The sequence below is a fragment of the Sceloporus undulatus genome, unplaced genomic scaffold, assembly GCF_019175285.1.
Source record: "Sceloporus undulatus isolate JIND9_A2432 ecotype Alabama unplaced genomic scaffold, SceUnd_v1.1 scaffold_16, whole genome shotgun sequence".
In the NCBI taxonomy this organism is placed as follows: Eukaryota; Metazoa; Chordata; class Lepidosauria; order Squamata; family Phrynosomatidae; genus Sceloporus; species Sceloporus undulatus.
The window spans coordinates 2,712,890-2,719,005 of record NW_024802938.1 but is presented as its reverse complement, the minus strand read 5'-3'; the positions used below and the strand labels follow the sequence as shown (position 1 = coordinate 2,719,005).

At 43.6% G+C, this 6,116-nt stretch overlaps 1 protein-coding gene across 1 annotated transcript in view; it reads right to left on the bottom strand.

The window, feature by feature from the left end:
• Nucleotides 1-596, bottom strand: part of LOC121917380 (phosphoacetylglucosamine mutase-like) — a 21,851-nt gene extending 21,255 nt beyond the window's left edge. Inside the window, exon 1 of the mRNA XM_042443312.1 lies at nt 511-596. The gene's annotated coding sequence lies outside the window, so the exon portion shown is untranslated. The remainder of the gene's footprint in view (nt 1-510) is intronic.
• Nucleotides 597-6,116: the final 5,520 nt, after the last annotated feature.

Sequence of the window (6,116 nt, the reverse complement as noted above, 5' to 3'; positions counted from 1 at the left end):
AATAATAATAATAATAATAATAATTGTCTACATGGCTGAGGCTTCTGGGAGCTGAAGTCCAAAAGTCCCTTAAAGGGCACAGTTTAGTGGGGACCCCTACCCTAGACTACAATCTTGCAAGTCACACTCTCTAAACCTCAGGGGAAATGCAATGGCAACCCCCCACATGGACACTGCATCCATGTGGCTACAACGTCCAACTTTCATGGAATTAAAGAGAACCACCCATCCACCCCCCCCCCCCCCCCGAACAAACCTTTCCAAGACAACCCCAGGATAGGGTTGCCTTAGGGCTGGCCATAAGTCAGATACGCCTTGAAGACACACAGCAACAAATCTGGTGCAAATACAAATGCATGCTGATGTATTTGGTGCATGATGTGTTTGGTGCATTTTGGGTGGCCCCATAAAGATAGCCCTGTCTGGTGGATTTGGGGGTGTCACTGCATCCTCCTGAGAAGCAAGCAAGCAGAGCACGCCTTCCTCACCCGGAGCCTGCAAACCACCTACCTCCGCCCCCACCTTGGAGCTCTGCAGGGAGGATGGGGCTGCTGCTGCAAACTAAGAACCTCCAGCGCGCGCGCGACCACTCTTCCGGGATCAGAGACTCGAGAGCGCGCGCGCGCACCGCTTATTGGCTCTCGCCGCCCTTCCCCTTCCCGCCTGAGCCAATCGGCGTGCAGCAGAAAAAGCCCCGGACAACTGGGTGTGGAACGTTGGCTGCTTCGGCGTTCCACGTAGGCTTTCCCTTTTGCACTCAGTGCTTGGGCCAGGAAGTGGCTGCAAGATGCTGCCCAATTGGGGTGGATGCAGAGGTTGTTGCTGTTGTGTGCCTTCAAGTCATTTGCGACTTGTGGTGACCCAGTCATGTTGTTATTTATTATTATTTTTTTTTTGTAAGCGTTCTTTTTAGAGGGGGTTTGCTACTGCTTTTGCTTTCCCCCTCCCCTCTCTGAGGCTGAGAGAGTGTGACTTGCCCAAGGTCTCTCTCTCTCTCACACACACATGGGGTTTCCATGACTGAGCCAGGATTCGAACCCTAGTCCCATCTCCTGCACACACGAAAGGCTAGCTCTCAATGCTTTTGTTCACAAACGACCATCGTTAGAACTGGGCTTGCCACTTCATTTCCATACCCAGAGTTTTGTTTCTTTATAATACTATTACAGTATGTAAGAGATATTTTAATCATGTAATGTTGTCGTTTTAGATTGTACGCCGCTTGGGAGGTTTTTATTCTTTTCCCCCCTTATATTTTATTTGACCATTGCTGTGCAAAGCGCATTGCAAACTTTACTCTATAAATAAATGTTAATAATAAGTTATTTTCCATTATAATGGTCTTTGGGCAAAGCAGAGAGAAAAGGTTGTTCAATCTGGAAAAAGATCTCTGGCGACTTTACAATCCTTTTATTATAAGAAGGGAAACCAAGATTTCCTTGCTGCTATGAAAATTTATGAAACCAAAATAAGACCACAAATACTATATAGTATATCTGTTTGGGTAACAGCTTTTAACAAGGAGGTTGAAAGTCTACAAACTCAACTCTGCAGGAAATTGTTCTCTATCCCACCATGTGTTCATCACCTAACATTATATGCTGAGCTTGCTCTGGATACACTGGAGACCACAGCTTGGTTGATGGCGTATAAATTTTGGCTTAAAATCCATTATAGACCAAATAGATCGAGTCTAATATGGTTTCTTTTATCTGCTAATTATTATACTAACTGGTCAAAAATATATGAAGATAAATTAAAATTAAAGGGCCTAAATCTGGACTCTTTACTCCTCCTAACAGAGGAGGAGTGTTTTAAGGCAATTAAGGATTGTTTATTGAGTTGATGATGACTTATTCCACTCCTCCCAGAGTGTGCTCCTCTTCTGTATTTGGCATTCCCCCTTATTGTGGCGAGATGCCAAAGTACTTTCAATCATTGTCCCTTCAGGCTTCGAGGAAAGCTTTCCTCTTCGCAAGGTTGAATCTTCACCCTTCTTGTGTCACCAGGGTAGATATTTGAGGATCCCTTTTGCAAATCGAATATGTTTATGTGAACTATCTCCAGATACTCTCCAACATATTATATTTCTTTGCCCACTGTATCAAAAACCGAGAGCGAAATTACTAAAGAAACTATTGGAATTGAACTACTGTTTAATGGATATAACTCTAGTACATTTATTGGAGGATTGTAATGTACAGATTACACGATTGATGGCCAATTTTCTAATGGAGGCAACAAAAATCTGGCACAAATTAAATAATGGTTAGAGTTTAGTGTTAGATGATTCTAAGGACGATAAAAATTTTAAATTTTTAAAGTATTTATGTAACTATTTTAGTTTAATTTTGTATTGTATTGTTTGTTGTATATTGTCTATTGAGATGCCTAATAAAGGTTGATGGATGGTAATAATAATAATAATATAATTTATTTATAGCCAGCCTCTCCCCAAAGGATCGAAGCGAGTAACAATCATAAAATCACAATAATTAACATGAATCCATAATAATAATAATAATAATGACAAAAAAGGACGTCAATAGCACATAGCTGTTCCTGGCTTCCACTCCACCAAATGCACCTGAGGAAGTAGATTTTACTCTACAAAATTTTAATAAGACAGTTCCCTGCCCTCAGGCTTACAATCTAAAAACACAACACAAAAGGAGAAGGGAATGGTGGTGGGGAAGAGGATGAGGTCCAGTGGTTATTCTCTCCCTCTGAGGCCTGGACCAAGGCAGATGGACTGGAGGGAGGGCTCTCGATTTTGCTATTTTGCTATGCCATTGTATTTAATGAGAATTGAGCATCTATGGATTTTGTTATCCACGGGGGTCCTGGAACCAAACCCCAGTGGATACCAAGGGCCCACTGTATGTGTGTATGTGTGGGTATATACTGTATATATATTTTAAAAAATCAAGCCTCATTGAAATGAAAGGGGCGCGCTCCTGCACGCAAGCATAGGGCGCGCACTGCAGGAGCACACCCCATTCACATCAATGGCTGGTTGCCCCTCCACAGATGGTCAAGTTCGTCGATTTCAAGTGCATAGACTTGGAGGGCAACTCTCTCTATATATGTGTGTGTGTGTGTAAGTAATGGTTAATATTCAGCTGGTGCCGATGTGGCAAAGTGTTGGACTAGGACTCTGGAGACCAGGGTTCGATTCCTGCAAGGCCATGGAAACCCACTGGCTGACCTTGGGCACCACACAGCATCATAGGAATGCAAAGGTAAACCCCCTCTAAACAAATCTTGCCAAGAAAACCCCATGATGGGGGGAATAAAGTGATATCGGGAAGGCATTGTCGCTGAAATCCCGAAAGTAAAAAGATGTGCGTTAATGCTTCTTTGTAACCACTTTAATGGCGAGTTTTGTGTGACGTTGTTTGAAATTGTTTTGTGTAATTATGCGATTTTTCCAGGGTGTTCACAGGATAAACTCCCAATCTCCTGCGTATGATAAAGTCCTGAGGTAGGAAAGCCACCTCTCTCTTCCTTACAAGATTCCTATGAGACTGCTGTGTTGTGTTGCTCACAACAAGTTGCCCAGTTTGCAGAGAAAATTGTCCACTATTACCAGGGACAAAATGTAGGACAAATTCGAGATCAAACTGTAGGACAACTGCAGGACAAAACTCAACCCAAAATGTAGGACATATAAGAAAAATGGAGGACCTTAAATGTCCTACATTTTGGGCTGAGTTTTGTCCTGCAGTTGTCCTACAGTTTGGTCTTGAATTTGTCCTACATTTTGTCCCTGGTAATAGTGGACAATTATGGCAACCCTAAAAGGCCTCGCCCTGCCAGGTTCCCTAAACAGCCTGAAGTAGATTCTCAGCATCAAAAGGGCAAAGTATCTTTGATTATTGGAGGCAGGTGGCATTTAACAAGGGCAACCCACCCAGTCAGCACTCTGAATATCTTGCCAACATCCATCAGGACAGAAGGCATGTTGTACTAAATAGCCTCAGAATATAATCCTGAGCAATTAAAGTTCCCTTGCCTTTACTCTTATATTCAAGGTGGTTGCATCCACACTGCAGAAATAATCCAGTCTGACATCACTTTAACTGCCCTGGAGCAATGCTATGGAAAGCTGGGAACTGTAGTTTTGTGAGTAGAGAGATCTTGTCGCACCTTTGAGACTCAACTGAAAGAAAGAAATTGGCAACATGTGCTTTCCTAGACTTCAGTCTGCTTCCTCAGATGCAGATTCAATAGGATGGAACTGTAGCAGTTAAAGCGGTGTCAGACAGGATTATTTCTGCAGTGCGGATTAAGCCAGAGGCAATTTACATCAAACCAAGTGTAGAATTCAAAGGTTTGTCCATGTTAAGTCTGTAAAATCAGAAGAAAAAAAAAAGCTGCCTTTGAGATCCAGTTAAGAGTTCAGTGTGGTAAAAGGCTCCCAGCTGTGAACACCTCTGGAAAGAGCAACATTAGACTCTCATAGTAGCTCTCTAGGGTTACCACTACAACAAACTGGCATAGTGTTGTTTATTGCTTTATAGCACTGATCCAAACTTTAGTCCTCCGGATGTTTTGGACTTCCGCTCCCAGAATTCCTGACTATTGGCCAAGCTGGCTGAGGCTTCTGGGAACTGAAGTCCAAAACACCCAAAGGACTAAAGTTTTGAGAATTGCTCCTTCATAGTATATGAAGGGATTCTTGACTAAGGACAGAAAAGAACACAAGCGTCTAAATAACATATCTAATTTTTCTTCTGTTTGGTTTGTAACATCTTTGCCTGATGAAGAAGCCAGTGGCACTTCGAAAGCTGGCAACAAGTATATTGTGCATTTTGGTTGGTCAATAAAGGTATCAGTGATGGAGTTTTGACTTGTTAAATGGCCAACGCAGCTACCTCTGAGTGCTTTCTAGAAAGTGAGGAAATTGTTTTGTTAGGAAGTTCTAGTAATTCCTTAGCATGCCACCAAAGGCCCAAAATGTGTATATAAGGATGTAACAAGCCAGTGCTAATAATTTAAAATCCGCTCTCACTCCACTGTCTAAATCCCACCCCACAGCTATATGTGCTCCGCCGCGTGTTATGTGCGTAGATGGACAAACCCAAATAGCAACGTTTGGTAATATGCAAGAGTCAATATATGTATCTAGATGGAAGAGAAGATGAGAGTGAACCAAAGTAAACGCAGCTTAGAATAGAGGCTTCTGGGGGAGTGGGGCGCAGAAGGAGGCAGATGTAGAGATGCTCAAAGTGAAGCCTTCATCCAGGCGCCTAAAGGGGACAAAGAGCCTTAGTAAAAGACTGATGGCAGATAAGGGGCCATGGCGTGTAGCCAAATGTATTTTGAAGTATATTTAAGTGTATTCATGCATCTGGGCTATGACTGCTGGAAGTCTATATGTTTGGAGTGTGAAATGCCCAGTGAGGGGATGAAGGTGAGTTTTCTGTGCCTGTTTTCCTATAAAGGTAGCCATTTTCTTTGGCTCGAAGCCTCAGTTCTGTTGGGATGGGAATCCCTCTGGGGACAGACGGCTTCTTTGAATAAATCTGAATTCTCAACGAAATTGGGGTCCTCTGCCTTACTCTGTTCTGTCAGAACCTTTAAAACCTATCATCCACAACAATACTAAATGACTGCACACCATCCATCAGAGGACGCAAGCAATGATAACACAAGCATGGGAATCATGTGGCCCTTCAGATGATGCTGGGACTCAGGGGGACCAGGTAGGACGATGTCCTCACTGCAGATGAGGGCAAGGCACTGTAAAATGGAGGGCATTGCAAAATAAAAGCTGAAATGTAAAATACTGCTTCTTAGTCCTGCTCCAAATGGAGGACATTTTGGCATTCCTCTGGACAGCAGGTCAAAAAGGAGGACATGTCCTGGAAAAAGGAGGACCTCTGGTCACCCTTGTTGGACTGCAACGCCCAGCAGCCCTGGCTGGGGATGGGCAGATGGGTAGCTAGCAACTCCTTGGTGGAGTATACTGGGAATTGCGGCCCAAGGAATGGAGGGGCACAGCCTTCTCTACTACTGTATTGTCTCTTCTTTAGAGTTGCCTCTTTTGCAGCTTCCGGGAGGGGGCGCGCGAGAGCTCCCTCCCGGGGCCGCTGACGCTTTACAACTACCTG